The sequence below is a fragment of the Wyeomyia smithii genome, chromosome 3 (assembly GCF_029784165.1).
Source record: "Wyeomyia smithii strain HCP4-BCI-WySm-NY-G18 chromosome 3, ASM2978416v1, whole genome shotgun sequence".
Taxonomy (NCBI): Eukaryota; Metazoa; Arthropoda; class Insecta; order Diptera; family Culicidae; genus Wyeomyia; species Wyeomyia smithii.
In genome coordinates this window covers 209,041,776-209,063,102 of record NC_073696.1, presented here as the reverse complement: position 1 = coordinate 209,063,102, position 21,327 = coordinate 209,041,776, and the positions used below count along the sequence as shown (strand labels likewise).

General features: G+C 35.2%; 1 protein-coding gene across 6 annotated transcripts in view; it reads right to left on the bottom strand.

Annotated features, from left to right (window-relative positions):
- The window catches only part of LOC129730702 (trithorax group protein osa), a 356,997-nt gene that overhangs the window by 286,629 nt on the left and 49,041 nt on the right, over positions 1-21,327 (bottom strand). The window lies entirely within an intron of this gene.

Genomic DNA, 21,327 nt, shown 5'->3' with positions numbered 1-21,327 from the left:
TCCTTCTCGCTGTCATCCCCTTCTGATTGTCAGCCATAGCAGCACTTTCTTGGGAAACTTGGTGTGTGAAATAAACTTCACCCCTTAGCTAACTTCCTTCGTGGGGGAAGTAAAATACGAAGCGCTCTGCAGTCGTTGCCATGCAGGGAGAGATAGGTTTCGTTGTCCATAACCAACGTCACGTTGCGATTCACCGGGAAAATCCACTTGACCATCTCATTCAGTCGATATCGCTGCGTCATTGTCTGTAGCTCCGAAACCAGTGGACGGGACTACAGCTTTGTGACACGTATTTTTTCACTGTTTGGCTGATTGTACTGACCTCACAGCCAAGCGCACGCAACGATGTAGTCACTTTTCTCACGGTCTTCCCCTTCAGCATCCTTTGGAACTTCTTGTCGCTCAGGGTCGTTGGCCGTCCGGAACCGGGCTTTCTCTCGATGCTCTGATTGTTGTTCAACAGTGCCAAGATGTTGTAGATGCCGGAACGGGCGTATCCGGCGTCCACTAAGTGCCGCACGATGTTCGTTTTTGATGCGGCGGAATACCGAATGGTTAGTTTTGTCAGTGCGTGTGAAGGTAAACCCATGCAAAATCGGCAACTTCTGTCCATTTTTTTTAATGCAAAGGTTATACGACTACCTGTAGCATGTCGAAGAAGAAAACTCAGAATTCTAATTAGATGAGTGGCGCTCTAAGCTAGCATTATTTGCTAAAAATGGCCGCTTGACGTCACACGCTAGTTCTTGTTTTTGATGTTGTGAACTTTTATGTTCCTGTCTCTATGAACACGAGGGAACACTTTAGTCTTTAAATGAGCGCGGGTATCAGCGTTCAAGTGCCATGTATTCTATCATACTTATTTCGTGGAGGGCTTAATTTCATAAAACAGCTCTAAAAAGGATGTCTGACGTTGTCAGAATGCTAAGACAATAATTAATTCGACATCATTGTAACCTCCATTACTAATTCTGCATTCTGTAACTAACCACCTGGATGAACAACGTGAAAATAAAGAAGTTTATTGCTGTTGGCCTTTTTGTTTTATTTTTGAAGTGTCACTTATTGAGAAGTTAACAGCTAAGTGTTATGGTATTTTTATTCACCCAGACCTACTATCCCTTATCTTCTTTATCGACTTTATCATGGTCTTAAACAGGTTTTAGGTTAATTATGAGTTTTTTTTCTGCGGCACAAAAATTCAATCTGAAGAATCTATTTTCATTTTTAGTAGCTCGAACAGGTTCACTTCACGAACACAAGTAGCCATTAAATCAGCAAAGATTCAAAACATCATTAAAGTTTCATTCGAAATCAGGAGAGTGGAAATACAATGCCTTTTTATTGTAGTTTGAGCTGAAAACGCTTGTGACATGAACATTTCCACTGAGGTATCGTGATACGACAGTTTGCTTTCACAACAACAACACAGGCGCAGAACTTATTCTGGAGTGGCATAACCAACTAAAGAGGTTTCGATATCCTCAGTTTGGGTGTGTTGTAGGATTTTCGGTTAATATCAGTCAACCTTCTACAGTAACAGAGAACAAACATCATCGTCGTCTATCAAACCCCGTTCCTCTTCTGGTCCTACAATTATTGTTTTATATGCAGCGCTTGAGAGAGTTTTACTGTTTTCTCGTGAGCAATAAAAACTCAGAGGAGCCACAGCTTGGTATTTATCTATCTAAACGTTGTAAAAGAAATCACCAGTAAACCGCATTGCGCCCTTAAAAAGTAACCAGTAACCTTCAATCGTCGACGAAACGATTTAACTGCTCAGAAATTGAATAAAATTTCACAGCACGAATGATTTATTTGTGTGCTAACAAAATACATGCGCTAGGTAGAATCCTAACCCGTTTAACCGATTTTTCTTTCGTTTCGATTTACAAAAAAAAAGATGGGTGAAACCGAAAAAGTGTTTGTAAAACTCCATCAGAACATTTACCGGAGCACTGCGTAAAATAGGACTACTTAAGTACCACATCAGCGTCCCCGTACCCTCAACCGTGTATCAACTGCTCTGTTGACATTCGGAATTATCACCACCATCGATCGGGTCTCGCGGTACGTTTGGTACGCGTTGGGTTCGGTGTGCCACGGTCGAACTTTACATCGAGCTCTGGAATGATGATCCTATTTTCAACGTTGCTGATGCTGCTGTTGCTGCTGCCGGCAGCGCTATTACAGCATTTCACTGCTGTTGCTTGCTGATCATCATAACAATAACAATAACACTAACGAGATGGCGATAGAATACACGGGCTCGCGATAGCGTCTGATATCGGCCGTGCGCATGCAAACAACGATGATGACAAGGCAGCGTCGTGCTTGCCTACGTCCGCCGTGGAGCCTGAGGAGTACCAAGCAGGAGGGTTTTGATTGGCAGCCGATGGTGGCAAGGGGAGCAGCGGTCGGGGACGGCGGCGAAGATGGCGCTACAAATGGGGTGTTATAATGCGTGTGCTTGCTGCTACTGATGCTTTCGACGGCATATACAGATGCAACTTCCGAAGTGATGAACATCCCATGACATGTTGTGCGGTGTGTAAAGTGCGCGTCTAGCATTCCGACTACGAAGCAGCAGATTATAATTAAAAGCACTCATTCCGTCCGCTTCGACCGGAGAAATATTTTCTCGGCCCCAGAAGGCACGCCAATTAATGTGCCTCTTCGCCGGTGCAGTGCGTGTTTGCCTTTGAAAAGGGTTCCATTGGGATGTTTATATAGAAGGGTGCGAGAAATGATCCCGGTTTGGATGCTCCATTTGAAGAGCATTAAATTACGGAACCAACAAAAGCCATTTGATTTACTCGTATTAAATTATAACAACAATATCTTTACAGCATATTTTGCATTGAGTCCTTTTTAGAAAGGTGATTACTGCTGCACACTGTACAGAAGAACTCAGACCGGCTATATTTCCACCAGCACCACCACCTACCCGGTTGGATTGATGTTACACGCTTTTCGTAACCGCTAAAAATAATCCCTGAGACATTTCTTGCTCGCAGCCACGGACCGACGGAGCTAAAAACATCACATATTACTACGCGTTAGCACCGACAGTGGGTCGCGGTAGCGCGGGTTTAAAACTGAAAATAGTTCTCGCGTTCCGCCAGTGACAGTAAAATGCCTCCCACCCGCGTAGTTGCGCCTTTGTGACGCTCATTAAGCGACACCAGGCGTGATCAATCAACCTTGTTTTTGTTGTTATTGTATGCACACAATAATGCTGACCCCCCTTCTGCTCCCAGTATGCGATTTCAGATCGCATCAACGGACTTTGAGGTTGGCATTTTGATGGAATCGATCAAGTTCCTCGAGGTGATACAAAACTTTCAAGATTGATAACCTTTTCCAGATAGGGAGTTTTGGATGCAAAGAGGTATCGAAATTTTTTATTTGGTTACGAAATTTTTAGCTTCTGTTAAGGTTTTGACTATTACATGAAAATGAAAACGATGGCCTTCTAATAGAAGAAACCCGTGGATGTTAAGTAGCAAGTTATGAGCGATAAATAAAATTATACTGTTTCAGTACGCGCATGCAAGAACCTGCCGAAATGGGTCAACAATATTTTTTTTTAGAAGAATTTCTTTTTTTTATATTCCAACATGGGTCGAATTCTTTAGGGGGCAATTACATTTTTGTTTTGTTTTTGATTAATTTGTTTTATTGTTTTATCAACTAAGATCGAGATTATTATCATCTTTGTTTTTCAGTGTTGTTCTTTTCATATGATTTTCAATTATAAATGTGTTTCATAATCAATCATTTTTTGTCTGTTTTCAGTTATTTATTATTTTTTATTTTTTCCTTCAATTTTTATAATTGTCAGTGTCTTTTTTGTTTATTTGTAAATTTTATAGTTATTAATACTTTTAATGCATCAAAGCTTCTAAATTAGTTTTAATTGTTCAAAACACTTAAGACTATCTTTTTTTTATTTTTTTTTATTTTCAGCGTTTTTTTTTTTGTTATTCTGGACATATATTTTTCATTTTCTGTTTTTTTTATATCTTATACTTTTATATATTTCGCTAATTTGCTAATTTTATTGAATTTGACATGCTTCTCGTATTATTTCAAGGTTTTTTCTAAAGTTGCCTGTGTTTTAAGTTTCACCTCATAATTTTCAAATCGTACATCAATTTCTGAAATTTTTACATTAATTAGTCAGGTTTTCTAATATGTTTTGGAAGTTACTATTTCTTTCAAATCTTTATTTACTATTTTTTTCGTGTCTCATGTAATTTGTAGTCCTTTGTAATATAATGATCGTTGTGTCGTATTTTTAAGAAAAAATGGTAATCTAATACAGGTCGGACTCGATTATCCGGAGACTCGATTATCTGGAATTTTATTTTTTTGGTGTCCGCTTTCAATTTTTATTCCGAAATTTTGCCTTTACCATCCCTTCTGACATATTTGTTACCTTTTAAGTCACTTCCGGCATGTTTTGGACATGTTCGAATTAAGTGAAAATAATCAATGTTCAATTTATTATTTTTTTGCTTCTAAAGATTTTACCCTTTTCCGCCTTAGATATAACTTCTGGTTACGCCACTGCATCATGCAAAAAAAAAAAAGAAATATTTATTTTATGTTCGTTAATCGCAAAATTTCAGTAATTTTTGTGTGATTTGGTTATCCGGAAAACTCGATTATCCGGAGCGAAAAATTTTTTGATGTTCCGGATAATCGAGTCCGACCTGTATTTACAAATGTCCTCTTTACATTGTATACTTCGTTTTACGGTTCTTTAAAAATATATTTCTACTGTCTGATTGATTTTTGTTTTGTTTTCGTGTTTGTTTTCTGTAAATTTTATTCTCGAAATTTACGACTAACTCAAATTGAATTATAATTCATTCATAACAATTATTTTTTTTAGTATCGATTTGATTATTTTTTTTATATTAATTTACTTGTTTCGTTTACTACGATTGTTAATTCTTATAATCTTTGCTTTTTAGTTTTGTTCTCTTCATATAATCAGCTATTATTGTTTTAATTTATTATCATCATATTATCAACTATCATTATTTTAATGATTAATTCCATAGTAAATGTAGTTAATTTCATAGTAAAGTACGAGCTGTTAATGCTTTTAATTAGTTTTAATTATTTAAAACACTTAATATTACAGGTCGAAGACGATTATGTATTTAACCCTCTAGTGCCCAAATTAATATCTAAACGGACTTCGACAAAATCACTATAAACCATTATAAACACTTTTTAAATATTTATTGAAGCTTTTCGGAACTTCGACTGAAGCCCGCCAAATGGCGGCATTGGGCACTAGAGGGTTAATCTCCAATTTTTTTCCACTATACATAAGGGAACATCCATAAATGACGTAGCATTCGAGGGGAGAGGGAGGTGGTTGCCATTTTGTGACGAAATGTAACGATGGGGAGGGGGGAGGGCGGGGGAGTGAGGTCAAGTCAAACTACGTAGCAAATATCTAATTGTTCTTTTTTATCACTGTTTTGTCTGTTTAGGGTCATTTTCATTACGTTTTTGTTCATTTATGATAGGGAGACTGCTCCATTATTCATCTCATTAAGCCGATATTTACAAAGAATGCACGGATTAAACACCAAATTTTCACGAAATCATTAAACAAATAAACTAAATATGCTTACGTGCTCTTATGGAATCGTGCAGCATTGTATATTAAGTAAAATTAGCTAGATTTATCCTGAATTTTGTAAAACAAACCATTTTTCACAACGCTTCCATATCCATCTCAAAACTTGAATCAATTATTCATCTCACGACGTCCCCATATTCATCACACTGTTAATCATGAATGAATCACATTATCATGAATGAACGTAGCCGCAGCCCGTCGTAGGAGATTACCTAGATATCCGCTAAAGTTGTTTACGTGCAAAATTGGTAACCTAGGTAACCACAACAGTGCTGTAGATTTATGTCAATTATGTCGGAATAATTCAACATTTTCAGTATGATGTTTTCGTATTAACAGAAACTTTCTTCAACGCAGTGAAAACAGATGAGAATACACACAGTTGAAATTTAGGAATTGTAGAAATTCATCTCATATATTTCTGCTAATTTAAGCATGTTTTAAAGAATTTGAGGTGAACATTTCAAAGATTAAAGTATTCTTAGTGTGGTGAGTAATTTTGTATAGTGATTAAAATGAAAAGTGGTTCGCTAGTAATGAAAAGAACTTTGGTTGGCTGCTGAACGAGTCCCGATGTAGTCCCGAACAATGCGATTTCGTTTTCCGAGGTAGGTGATTGAATTAAATGAGTTTTCAAATGCAGATGCCCGACTATAATATCAGATTTAGTACTTTTAAGTAAGTGTTTGAGAATTATACTTAATGAGGAATCTGAGGTGAACTAAGAAGAATTCATTCCATGGATTAGATAACATAAGATTGGTTTGAGAAGAAAATATGCGTTTTTCCTGTTTTTTATGTTTTTTTTGTTCCTATAATTTATTTGACACGGCACAAATACAATTTAATGTATAACGGCGCCAATTATATCTGGTAGCTTACTTTCTAAAGTATCTTAATAACTAAAAGCAAATTTTTTATCCTCGCTGCCGACTACGAGCTTGTTTTTTATGTTGTATGAGATGAATATATGGGCTGAGATGAATAATGGAACAGTTCCCCTACAAGGTATGTTTTTGATAAAAAAACACTTGCAAAAAAAATTGTCATGGGGTTGCTACGTGATTGTCTCGAGGGGGTTTGACTTTGTAGCGAAATGCTACGATGAGGGAGGGGGGTCAAAAAAACTAAAAAGAGCTACGTCATTAATGGATGTTCCCTAATCGAATCATATATATTTAAATCAGAAAACATTTTTTGTTCATTTTGCTTAAATGTTTTTTTTAGTAAACCACCTAAAGTCAGAAAACAGTTTTGTTAAAAAAAGGGTAAATTACCAATTCTCGTCAGTCTATGTCGTTTGTCATGTTTTAAACTGTCATCCTTCTTTAGTAAGCTGCCCAATTTCATCTATTATTTTTCTAGCATACTTTCCTACTTTTTATTTTATTGGAAAAATTAAGAAAAGATACGAATAGTTCAACGGAGCTTCTAAATTTAATTGTAAAAAAGCCACTCTCACAGTTCCGTTTTGGTCAAACCATTTCCATTGTAGTCAGAATTTGGTTTAGTTTGTCAGTAGCAGAGAGAGAAAGAAAGCTTGTAAAACTATACTCGTTTCATCTCGTTTCATTGCTATGAATTGCAAATAAACGTTCTTCGTTATTTCGTCATTCAAAGTATAAGTAGAATTCTGACGCCATAAGTTGTACGTGCAAATTAATACTAGTGATGTCATATTTGTATTTTTGTATATGTATTTGCTGCGTTTCGGCCGTGTGAAATATCTAGATGTGTGAAAGTGGCAGTTTAATTTTTGTCAAAAAACAATAAATATGTTTGAGTTTTTAATGGAGTGATTCATTCATGCGAACAGAAAAACTTCAACGTTCAAGGTAAGTTAACATATATTGAGTTCCTGAGTGGAATATAAGCAGTAGAGCTTGGCAAACTGAATCCTGCCCACAATGCATATCACCTGACGAAGCCGTCAGTCACCCTATGTAAATTGCAGTTATTTTTCATGTAAATGCAGCCGAACAGAAAAAAATTTTGATCAGTGTTCATGAGCTGTTTACTTTTAAATCTTAATGTCAACCTTTTAATTTCATTTTCTTGTTCATTTTTTCTTTATTTTAAATCCAATTTATTTTTGTAACGCTTTGTCAGATAGCCCTCCTTGCTCTTCCTAAAGCGTTACGTATTTTATGGACGTTGCTTACGTCATTTCAGCTTTAGAGAAGTTTTGGAAATTCTTCGATATATAATCGAGCCTAAAATTATATATAATCGAATCATATATAATACGATCTATACATAATCGGGTCCGATCCGTATTCCTTTTTTTATTTTGTATAATTTTCAGCATCTGTTTTTGTTGCTTTTAGACATATTTTTGTAATTTTTTCTATTTAAGATATATACTTTTTTAAATTTTGCTAATTTTTTACACGTGGACAGCTTGCTTCTGCTTGCACAGCTGATGTTGCACACTTTGAAGATTACCAGATTTTACGGTATTCTTCCCATATAAAATTTGAATAGCTAAACAGCGATTCTAGATAGGGTTTTTGTGTCTGTTAGGAAGTTTTTCCTCATAAAATTCATTATTTTCCTGTGGTATAGAATGGTTGCTAGCGTAAAGTTTAGCACGTTTTTTGAAGGTTTAATTTTAGAAAACAGCAAAATTAGGAATTTTCAGAAAAGCTTAAATATTTGTAACAATGGAATTTAAGCCACACCAAGCCGTTACATTTTTTTCTCTTGGTTCGGACTCCGAGGGATACGAAAAAATATATTTAGGTTCGGTTTTACAGGATTCTTTAATATGTAATAAAAAATTGAAATAAAAAAAACGTGAAAAATTTAATTTTTTCATAAAACAAAATCTTAGAATCTTGAATTGTTTCGACGATTGCAGAAAAAGTTATGGACAAAAAACTAATTATGAGGGGTGTTTTCCTTTCATTTAGTACTCGGTTGGATACAACTAGAAACAGTGGAACCCCTTTGAATAATGCAGTTCTTTTGACAAAATTTCAAATGCATACAGTTTGGTTAGCTACTATTTGCAACCTTCGGAGAAATATGGACTCAGAATATGGCTATTTTCAGCAAAAAACAAGAAATATCTTTACAACAAATAAAAATATCAAACCATTATATTCTACAAAAATGCGAGGTTTAGCAGAATGAACCAAATCTTAAATCATCTTGAATTGTTTCGACGATTACAGAAAAAGTTATGGATGAAAAACTAATTTTAAGGAGTGTTCCTCGTAAAACTCTATTGCGTCATATATATGATATCAGACGTACAGATAGAAAATTACAGTGTTCAGCAATTCTTTTCCTTATAGATTTTCCTACAACTTTGCTGAAGAAAGCAATCTGGTATTCTGAAAATTAGAAAAAATAGTTTTTATATCTAACTACTAGGGGAATTGATCAAAAAACCGAAAACGCCAAAAGAAAAGCTTTGTTATATGGAATAAACTTGCTGAAGACTCTGGGTACATAAAATCAATATTTCACAGTCAAATCTGAAACGATAACGATTTTTGGAGTTTAGACCACTGTGCAGTGGTTTAAAACGCGAAAAACGTGATCGTCAGCCTTTTGAGTATAAAGATGTCATTTGAATGCTAGAGTGTATTCGACAAAGTTTTTGTAGATCTTAAAGGACATCTTTTTATGTAAAAGATTTTTTGATTAATTCACCTAAAAGTGAGATACTCAATTTAATTTTTTTAAAGAGTTGTCGCCATACAAATATATTTTTTGTTACACCATAACCAATCATTTTCCGATTGAGCCCCCAGACTATCTGGCAAAATGTTATTTTGGAATACCCTAATCTACTATATAAAAATGGAATTCCGTAACGCTTGATCTTATTGATATTATTCCCTTAGTCTCTGTGGTGTACAGTAATCATCATCATTTTGAATCGTTCTAAATCAAAAATAATAAGCGGTGACATGTAGGTTTTTTAACATGAAAATGTTCGCTGATGTTCAGGAAAGACATTAGTTATAAAAAAATAGTTAAGCAATGAGCAAGAGCAAGATTGACCGCCCGCGGTTGCTACTCCGTTATTGCCAGATAACCTGTAATTACACAGAGAACCAACAGATGATGCTCAGGACCAACATGCATCCTCAATGTGTAAAAACTGGAGATCTTAATCTTTATGTAAGGCAATACCAGCGCCGGCCGCATCCGAATGCAGGTCAAAGAAGGAGTTTGTATGGGAATATGTTGACGTGATACTCGCTTTATTGGAAGCCGAGAACACCTCTGCACTTCCGCGAGAAATCACTGGGATGTTGGAGGAAGGGCAGGGTATACAGCAGGGTTCGTTTTGGTAAACGATTCACTGATTTCGAGTGTCGGTTTCTTTAGACCAAATGTCGCGCCTACAAGTTCATTACATCCGCCACGAAATTCATAATGTGTTCCGAACTTTTCAGTTTGATGAAGTAACACCACAGTAATAAGCAAACGCAAAGATACTGGACTTAATCGGACATCTCCTCGTAAGGTGATCCTCTCCATACCGAAAACTATTGCGCGTTGTTGATTGATCTGTAGACAATAAGACCTAATGGAATGTATCGGCGCGGAGTCTTTAGGGGTTTGGTCAACTGACTTCATCTGTCCTAAAATAAAATAAAAACCCTACGATACCGCGAAAAACACACCTGAAGTCACGAATATTTGGTAAAAAAACACAGGTTAAACTGTCGTTGATGGGCAGAGTTAATAAGATGAAGAAAGTATGAATGAACGGGACAAAGTTTGCCGAGAGCTAGCCTCTAGCAAGTTATATACGATTTCTACACGACGTACCGTTATGGAAGCTATCAATCTCGTAATTACTATGCGCGCCGTACACACTGGTAACAAAGAAACGTTATTTTCGCGTAGATTGATGGATGGAAAATCCGACAGTTTTTCGTGTAGGCAATAGGTTAGTCTATCAATAGTCTGTTTCACTGTTAATCACAATTAATATTATCGTTAACACTACGGCAACTGGCGTAAGGACAAATAAGTAGTAACAACGCGGTTATCATTTTCGTAGACGCACGAGAGGATATTTCTATTAAATTTTAAATTTGGCAACACTCATGCATCCAAAGCTCGAAAAACATAAAAAAGTGCGTAAGCATAGGTAACAATACTGCATTCCTAATAAATTTGCAAAATGCCAATATTATCATTATTGGTTTTATGGATTCGAACCCGTGTCATCTTAAAAAAAATTTACCCTAAGTTGCGTGGAAGCTAGAAAAAATGTTCAAAAGCTAAAGAAATCCAAAATAGAAATAAGAGAACGTTTCTAACAAAATGAAAACATCGCATTTTTTTATTTGGAACTTTTAAGTATTTCAAAATCCAAATACACTTTCTTAGTCGGTGCACTTGTTTGGAGATATTCCATGTAATTATATTAAAAGTATATACGTGCGCATATGCGATAGTGTTTTAAAATCCGAATGTGAATCTAAAGATCCGTTTGTTTCAATACTTACAATAATTATGATTTGAGGCCTACTGAATATATAAACTAGCGTAAGTCCCATGCATACGAAACCTAACAGTCTGATCAGGATTAACCGTGACAAGCAATCGGACATGTCCTTATCTCGCTGGTTATCTTAAAGGTAACGGTTCATTATGTTAGGTTACCTGTTGAATGTCAAATCTGTCTAACTTTCTTGCATTCAAAATCCAAAATATAAATGACATTTAAAAAAATCCATCATTTAAAGGCAAAAAATCCATCTTTTATAGGCAAAAAATCCATCTTTTATAGGCAAAGCTGCGAACATAACAATATTCATTTTTAAGCTAGATAAATCATAAAACATATGCCTCAAAAAAAAAAAAATCAGTTGAAATAATCAAATACAATAGATATTCAGAACACAACAAATGACAATTTGCATATGATTAATTGACTTATTAATTGATTAACACACCTAAAATGGATACTTTCATTAAACCTTGCTGTACTTTTTAGATATTTTCATAAGGACTAAGAATATTTATTGAGGAACGGCTTATTGTTAGATTGGGTCAGGTGTCCCTAATATCGTCCACCACCAACGCGTTCTTCATAGTGAAAAAAAAATCGCTGGCACAATTATAGAGAAATAAAAAACCGTATACTCATCTGTAGATAGCCCCCAGACTCACGTCGCCCAGTAGAATGTCACCGGGAAGCAGCACATCCAGAGCGATGATCCTGCTTCACGATCTCACTGTTGGTCCTACCAAGAAATTGAACCTTGGAAGCGGATTTTGCGCCACGCATTAACCGGAGCACATCCCGCAAATCCTATCCACTCTCCTCCTCCCAGAACCGCCAGAGCAGCATACGGCAAGTTTGCTCCAATCCTACCAACGCACAGTCACTATCACTTCTCCCAACTTCAATCCTTAATTTTTCACGAAATTATTTAGAAAACACGCAACCACTTCATCTGACTCTCAGGCCGTTCGGTTTTTAGCACTACAGTACGATAAACTAAAAAATGTTTCTATATCATCTCAATTTTTGCAAAAACAGGTAAGCGAAAAATATTCACATGCACTCGCGGTCGCAGTTTGCTTCGATCCTTCGACATTAGTTATAAAAAAATAGTTATCTAATTACTAAAACTTAAATTATTATTTACAAAACTACGTAAAACATGCAAAATTATGACTTTCTGTGCTAAACTTGCCTCTAAATCAAAATTCAAAGCGATGACATATGATTCTTTTTTCACTAAAATGTTTGTTGATGTTCAGGGAAGACATTCGAGGAAAAATAATTAGTATCTGATTACTTAAACTTGAGATATTATTCACAAAACTACGTAAAACATGCAAAATTATGACTTTTTATACTTAATTCGTCTCCAAATCAAAATTCAAAGCGATGACAAGTGATTCTTTTTTCATTGAAATGTTCGTTGATGTTTGAGAAAGATATTTGAGAAAAAATAATAGGTATCTAATAACTAAAACTTGAGATATTATTCACGAAACTACGTAAAACACGCAAAATTATGACTTTCTGTGCTAAATTTGCCTCTAAATCAAAATTCAAAGCGTTGACATATGATTTTTTACACTAAAATTTTTGTTAATATTCAGGAAAGACATGTGAAAAAAAATAATTGGTATCTGATTACTAAAACTTGAGATTTTATTCACAAAACTACGTAAAACAAGCAAAAATATGCTGAATTTGCCTCTAAATCAAAATTTCAAGCGATGACATGTGATTTTTTTTTACATTAAAATGTTTGTAAACGTTTAGGAAAGACATTTGAAGGAAAGTAACAAGTATCTGTTTACTAAAACTCGAGATTTTATTCACAAAACTACGTAAAACTTGCAAAATTGTGACTTTTTATGCTGAATTTGCCTCTAAAACAAAATTTAAAGCCATGACATGTGATTCTTTTTTCATTAAAACGTTTGTTAATGTCCAGGAAAGACATTTGAGGAAAAATAAATAGTATATGATTACTAAAACTTGAGATATTATTCACAAAACTACGTGAAACATGCAACTTTATGACTTTTCATGCTGAATTTGCCTCTAAATCAAAATTTAAAGCGATGATATGTGATTCTTTTTACATTAAAATGTTTGAAAACGTTTAGGAAAGACATTTGAAGGAAAGTAAGTCTGTTTACTAAAACTTGAGATTTTATTCACAAAACTACCTGAAACTTGCAAAATTATGACTTTTTATGCTGAATTTGCCTCTAAATCTAATTTCAAAGCGATGACATGTGATTCTTTTTTCATTAAAATGTTTGTTAACGTTCAGGAAAGACATTTGAAGAAAAGTAACAAGTATCTGATTACTAAAACTTGAGATATTATGCACGAAACTACCGAAAACACGCAAAGTAATGGCTTTCTGTGCTAAATTAGCCTCTAAATCAAAATTCAAAGCGTTGACATATGATTTTTTTTCACTAAAATGTTTGTTAACGCTCAGGAAAGACATTTGAGGATAAATGAAATGTATATGATTACTAAAACTTGAGATATTATTCACAAAACTGCGTGAAACATGCAAAATTATGACTTTTTATGCTGGATTTGCCTCTAAATCAATATTTAAAGAGATGACATGTGATTCTTTTTTCATTAAAATGTTTGTTTATGTTAAAATATAAAATGTATGTTTGAAGATGATTTTCTGTATACAGCACAACAATATTGCAGCCTTCTAATAGCGCTCTCGATCAACCAGATTAGTTGAGAAAATTCGTTATCGATATTGTTTTAGCACATTTTGCATGTTGTAGGATGAGAACAACGATACACCGTGCCCCAGAGCTGAGTCGAGAAAAATTGCAGTTCGAAAAGATTCTCGACCTGATCGGGGATCGAACCCGATATCACAACCGTGTGGGAGCCAATCGACATCGCTAACCACAGAGCCACGAGGACCACATACAGCATACAGAATACAGAAAATCACCGAAAATATTTTTTTTTAATTTATACGTTTTTATACGATATCATGCGAAACTTTGACTTTTTATGCGCAATTCGCCTCTGAATCAAAATTCAATGATTTGTTTTTTTTTGCAATAAAATGTTCGTTGTTCTTTTATCTACAATTTTTTTTTGCAGAACAACCCATGTGTCGAGCATGAACATTTTATATATTTCTGATGTTTTCGTAGTTTTGTGAATAGTTACATTTTACGGCATTCGATTTACTTTTGTACTTTTGAATTTGAATTTGATTTTTATTAGAGAGCTTTTAACCAGAAATTCATTCAGCTCTTAATCTTACTGTTTTACTTTTTTGCGATAATCCAAACTAGAACTCACATTTAGCTGCAGGAAAGGTTACGATTCATTTGTTTGAATATCGATTAGGAGGCAGCTTAAGCATTAAAAATCTTTTATTTTTCTTATTTTCTACAAAGTTTTGTGGATTAAAAAATGGCGACTTCCGGTTTCAGGAAAATAACCTAAAGTGATATATGGCCAACAATTTCAATACTTCCGAAAGTGGACCTCCATACGTCATTTTATAGCGATGACACAATTTTTTTTTTCATTAAAATGTTTGTTAACCTTCAGAAAAGACATTTGAAGAAAAATAACAGTATCTGATTACTAAATTTGATATATTATTCACAAAACTACATGAAACATGCAAATTTATGACTTCTAAAGTGATATTTGGCCAACATTTTCAATACTCTCGAAAATGGAACTCCATACGTCATTTTGAAATCCAAAATGGTGACTTCCAGTTTCTGTTAATCAGCCCAAAATCACAAAAAACAATCCAATATGGGTATTTCCGTTCTGCACGTTCTCAGAATATTGAAGTAGGGTATCGAACGTCTTCGTCAGTGGTTTTCTTCGGTAGTTTTACTGGCGCAATCTTATGCAAAAAAGGTCCGAAGAAAACCACTGACGAAGACGTTCGACACCCTACTCAAAGTGATGATGAAGTATAAGATGTAAATTTTATTTTTTAAGTGAGTTGAGCTAATGCAGCAATGAAATAAAAAAAAATCTACCTTTGAAACCTTTGATCCCGAGCATCGCCGGGAATGTTCAACTAGTATACATATAATAACTTCTCATCAACTCGCCCAGCTGGTCTCGAGGTACGATGCTGGCCTAACAAGCCAGTTGTCGTAGGTTCGAGTCTCGGCTCGGGAGAGACTGTTAGTGTTAGTAGGATCGTAGCGCTGGCCCCGCAATTTTCCTGTACACTTAACAGTTGGCTGCGAAGTCTGTGTATAATAAACAGAAGGTCGAGTTCCGAATCGGAATGTAGCACCAAGGCTTTGCTTTAACTTCTCATCATCTTGTACTCCTTCCTCTTCGAACTCGTTCAACTAATTCACCAACAATGAGTATCGATAAATGTCCTTTACTATTACGTTTTCCAATTATCATCCTATTAGTTGAGAAACGTTCAAGCACAACTTTACCATTTTCAAATATTCTGGTAACATTCTCAAGTCTCCATTGGTTCGGAAATTGCTGAACAGAAGTCTTGCTCACCTAATAAATCGTAGAGTCATCGACAAATAATTTCAACATACCTCTTTCAATACGGCATTTCATATCATTGATATTCAAAATAAACAGCAGTGGACCCAGAACATTACCTAATACACTAGGGTCATTTACCCAAATCTAGTCCTTTAACTGCTAATGCTCAGGTAACTTGAAAACCACTTACTCAGTATATTAGCAAGCTGTTGTTTGTCAGATATTTCTATGTCACCAAATTTTATAACGTATGTCTTTTATCACAAATATGGTAACTCCACCAGTATGCGTCGCAGTCCACAAAAAAACTGATGATGGCCATGAGTAATAACTATGTATGTAAGCATCTGCGGACGATTTGAGCGGTATCGGATTTTGTTTGTCTACTAGGACGATTAATAAGAAATTTAATTGAAAATTCATAAGAAAAAAACAATCTCTGATACAAATAAAGTACGATCACTTTATGCCAGTATTTATCTGATAGTGCTTACTGAAAACGAACATCTATTTCAAAACAAAATTGTAAACCAAATAACCTGTAGAATCATCGAATAATTGAATCAGAAAAAAGGATCACCAAAACGATAATCATATGTTTTCGAGAGATGATAAACACAAACATCACTATTAACGCTTTTCAGAGGAATCATCGTTTGACTTTCCAAAGTATTTCACTAGCACCGGTGGCCATCGAACGAAGGCACGTTCTGGCTGCAAAAAATATACGTGGACGTGCCTTGAATGTAGGGTTCATATTTACGTAGTCACGGTACCCTTTCAATACGGCAAAATACCAGCTGTCATACCGAATACCATCATCCACAAAAAAAAATCCGTAAATAGACAACCTAAACTCTAAACTAAACCCCTGCACCGTTCACTACAAAACTGTTCCATCATCGCACGACAAGTTCAATGCTCCAATTACGTTGCATAGTACAGACAGGCCAAGTTCATGAACGGCTTGAATTCCGTCGCACCTTCCGCACCCCGTTTTACCACCGCTCACTCCAGCCGCCGCACTTGGTGAATCAGCATAAGTGGCGCTTCAACTTCGCGGCGGCCGTCGGAGGTCTTCCGTTGATGACGCATACTATGCCATGCCGTCACTTCTCGTTTCAAAATATTCCGCCGCGGCTCTCTGTATTGCTAGCAAGCAAGCAAACAAGCAAAGCACCACAAAAGTAGAGCAAGCTCATTCCTGATCGATGCGGGGGCGGGCAGGGGGCATCGCAGTGGGGCTGTGGCTCTACCGACCGATATCTAAAATTCGCTTTTATTTATATTCTCCTTTCCCTCGATGAATGAATGCACGAGAGCAGGCGACGCGATTGTCGATGGAACGGATCCAACGGACGGACGGACGAACCGAACGACCAACCGACCGACCGAGAGGAGCGCGGCAGCCGGCTTAGTGAACCTAAACCTGCCGGTCGAATGCTTGGGTCCATACGTATCACACATGTCTATTTGACAAATGGAAGAACCTGCATACGAAATTGCCCGCTCACGCACGCACAGTCCTCCTCACGGTGTCAAACGTTGATACGCACACCCAACACTTTAAATGATATTCCGCACCGTGTTTCCGGTTACCGTGGCTTCCGGGTTGCACGTTGGGTGGCTCACTCAGTGCTGCCGAGTGGAGGCTTTCTAACTCGATTAGATGTGGTCTATAATCGTACTCTCCTCAGGATGGAAGACTGTGATTGTTTACATATACGATCATTAGTCCCGTTGAATGTGACGACTGATTTTGACTGTCTAAACTGGATGGACTGGAAAATTTGATGACCAATTCTTTTTATATCACAAAACGGTGGTCCACGCTGCATTTTGGCTTTAGACGAATTACTTCGAAACGCTTTTGAACAATGGTTTCCTTTTTTTTTGGATAGTCCGTTCGCGCTCACAGCTACTAGGCAGTATTTTGATTCTGGGAAGCACAGTGCATGATCAAAATGTTATCGCTACCCAAATCTCCAAATTTGAAAGATTTAGTGGTGATTAAATTGACCCACTTTGTTGTTGGGCAGTAACTGCTCGTGAACATGTGCAATCTGTTGATAGATCGTAACGTCATTCGACCAAAGCATCGAATTACTGCCTGGTGCTTTGGTGTCGATGTACCGAAAAATGTAGCAAATTCACAATAACTTGGCTCAAATATTTCATCTATAATCATTCGTTTTTTTATGGCTTGTAGCGGAATGCGAATTGCTCGGTGACTGGATAGTCCTTAATTCAGTAAACTTGACTATGAATAATAATGTGAATTATTGTTTAATACATTCTCATTAGTTGGTGTTTGATTATTGTTATTTGTGTATATTATTTTTAACATGTTTCATTTTTTTAAAAATGCCTCCGTTTTCGTATAAAAATTGAGGTCGGTCGAGTATGACGATGTTTGGGTAAAAGTACGATGTTTGGAAAAAATCGTTAAAATCTGTCCACGTGGTATGTGGATGGCCCCTAAGATAGGTGTCTGCTACACCTTTCTCGCATCTTGAACTATTTTTATCAGGTTTTTTCCAATGTTCGGGATGGTATTGCATATTTGATTTCTTCCCCTAAAATATTTACAGAAATCAGAGATTTCCGTAGTTTATCTCTATTCGCTGTTCATTTTAGATTTTTTTTCAGTTTGGAAATATGTTTACAATTCTCAAATTTAGTTGACGCATTTTGCTCTAACTTAACTGAGGGGTTGGTAGCACTATCTGGAGTAGTGTCCATACGTTCAAGAGACGCACGGGGAACGTTCAAAAACAAAAATCTTGAAAATGCTGAACAGCATGAACATGAAAAAGTTTTTGATAGAAAAAAAAATTTTTTTTCTCAAGAGTGACCGTTTTGATTTGGTTAGAAGAATTTTAGGCAGCTACATCTGTAAAACTTAAAAAAAATCTTTGATGAACTAAGATGTGGTTGTGGTTGCGGATGTAAATTTTCATGTGGATGATCCGATTTTACGGATGCGGATCTAGTAGCATTTCTAGTGTTTTATTTCGCTTATTTCGCTTGACATGTCGCAACCCAGTGCAAAAGTTATTATAGCGAGCAGCAAGCACGCCAAGGAAGATTTTGCTACAAAACTTTATGGAGTGATATTTTTGTTTTAACATCCGCATGAAATCTCAAGATACACGATTCGGATTCGGATGCGAATGTCAATTTTCAACCGGATGATCCGTATTTACGAATGCGGATGCGAATATACGTAACATTCCTACTTCACTTCAACAAAGTTGTTTCTTTGGTTTTCCAATAAACTTTTTGCCCGTAAAGGCGAACCTCTTTTTATGTGGGTACATACTAGGGTGTCCCAAAAAAATCGATATTGCAAAAGTCAAAGTGCTGTTAATGGGCACTGTGAGTCAAATAACTGAATGCGATGCAGAACTAAACCATGCAAAATATTAAAAAAAAACCCTACAAGAATTAAAAAATATTCGAAATAATGTGGGAATCGAACAGAATTGCTAAATATGTAAATTTAGTTGAAACATTTTTTTGTATATTAAAGTTATGATTTTATAATATTACAATTTTTAAACTATAAAAAGCATGTGTATATAAAAAACGGAGTTGTTGACGCTTATCTGAATCCTTTTTCCAAGAGACTTGTGGTGTTCATGATTAGGCTTGTAAGCGGTCAACACTTTCATGTGGTTTCGCTTCCTTAGTGTGCATCGCAGTAGGCGTTCATTCGTAAATTTAAAACAACCGTCGCACACTGTTTCCGAAACTGCAAAAAAACGCAATCGATTTTTTTTTGACTCAAAGAACTTGATTTGTAAGCCGTAGACTTGTCAGCAAAATTGATCCATTAATTATTAGAAGTTACAATTTTGTGATTATTCAATCTAAAATTGAAAAACGAATTTTACTTTTAACATCCGTGCAGATAAAAATTCACTTTGTTCGGCAAAGTTGTAGCAAATTTCAGAAAAAAACAACTTTGTCGAAAACATCATGCTTCTATTTCCCCATTTAAAGTTTAGAGTTTTCTATAGAGTGACATTTTTATTTTTTTTTCAATACAACATTAAAAAAATTAAAAATTGTCAATGTTCTATAATATTGTTTGTTATAACAAAACAAATAATTTCTCCGAAGAAAGTTTATTTTTATCTCACATTTTTTTAGGTTATTGACGATTTTTACTAAAATAATGCACTGGTTTACTAACAGAAATCTACAATCCAGATATAGGCATTTGTCTCTTGCATTCTTTCCGTGAAGATATCTCTAAGTAAATTAGTGCATTATTTTAATAAAAATCTTCAATAACTAAATAAATATAAGAGATAGAAATTATTATTTCAGAAAATCACAATAAGAAGTTTTATAAAAAATGATTGTAAAGAACAATCTTAATAAAATTCCACAATAGGTCATTCAAATTAACAGATGGCAGATAGTGTCTCCGACAAACTTGTTTCTTATAATATGTGGTACAACTTTACTTAGCAAAGTGAATTTTCATATGCAAAAATAAGAAAACTCAAATTCGTTTCTCACTTTTAGGTTAATTAATCACAAAATTACAACTTCTATAAATGGGAAATAATTAATAAAAACAACTTTGCTGAAGACACTATGGCGCCAAAATCATATTTTTTTGAGTAAAACGTAGTTAGTGTAAATCAGTGCATTGTTTTAGTAAAAAATGTCAATAACCAAAGAAATATGTGAGAAAAATTTAATTCCTTCAAAGAAATTGTTCATTTTGTTATAGCAAACAATATTGTGGAACATTGAAAAATTGTAGAAAATAGTAATGAAAAGTTAAATTGAAAAAATTGCTTTGTAGGGTTAATCTATAGAAAGGTCCACAAATCTACACTTGCCTACACACTACCTACCTAATGGTAGAAGTATGATGACTTCAACAAAGATGTTTCTTTCAAAATGTGTTACAACTTTGCCGCACACATTAGATTTTTATATTCCAAAATGAGAAAAGTAAAATTCGTTTCTCACTGTAAAGTGGATTGATCACAAATTTGTAACTTCTATAACATGTAGAATAATTATTGAACAACTTTACTGAAGACACTGTGACTCTAAAATCATTTTTTTGGGTTTAAATAATTTCGATTCGATCACGTTTTAGCAGCTTTTGTAATAGTGTGCGTCGCCTCTACCACCAAGAACAGATGGTCAATTGACACTCGCGCATTGAAAAGATGCATACTGCACGGCGTGTATCGTAGAACAACTTTATTTTAAAAAAATGGGCATCGTCAAAATCTTTACCATTAGAAAATATAGCTTTTTACCTTTCATTTGAGACCCTGTGTCACTTCAAAAGTTCTAGAATTTTTTTTTATTTGTGGCACCGTACTATAAAAAATTAGATTTAAGCTCGAATAACTCACATATTTTATTGAAGAATAACTCACATATTTTATTGAAGATCAGATTTAAGCTCGAATAACTCACATATTTTATTGAAGTTAGTACAAACCTGTATTTATTTTGAAAACTGTATTTTTCCCCTTTCCAAAACGGGCTAAACATTCAAAATCGGTTGGAAACCAGATGAGTTAAAAATAATTTTCATGCGCTGAGATGAAAAAAACGGCATTTTGACCATAATTTCAAATTTTAGGGGTGTTTGAAAAAATTCTAGTATGAGCGAAAGTTGCACTCGACTTAACTTACA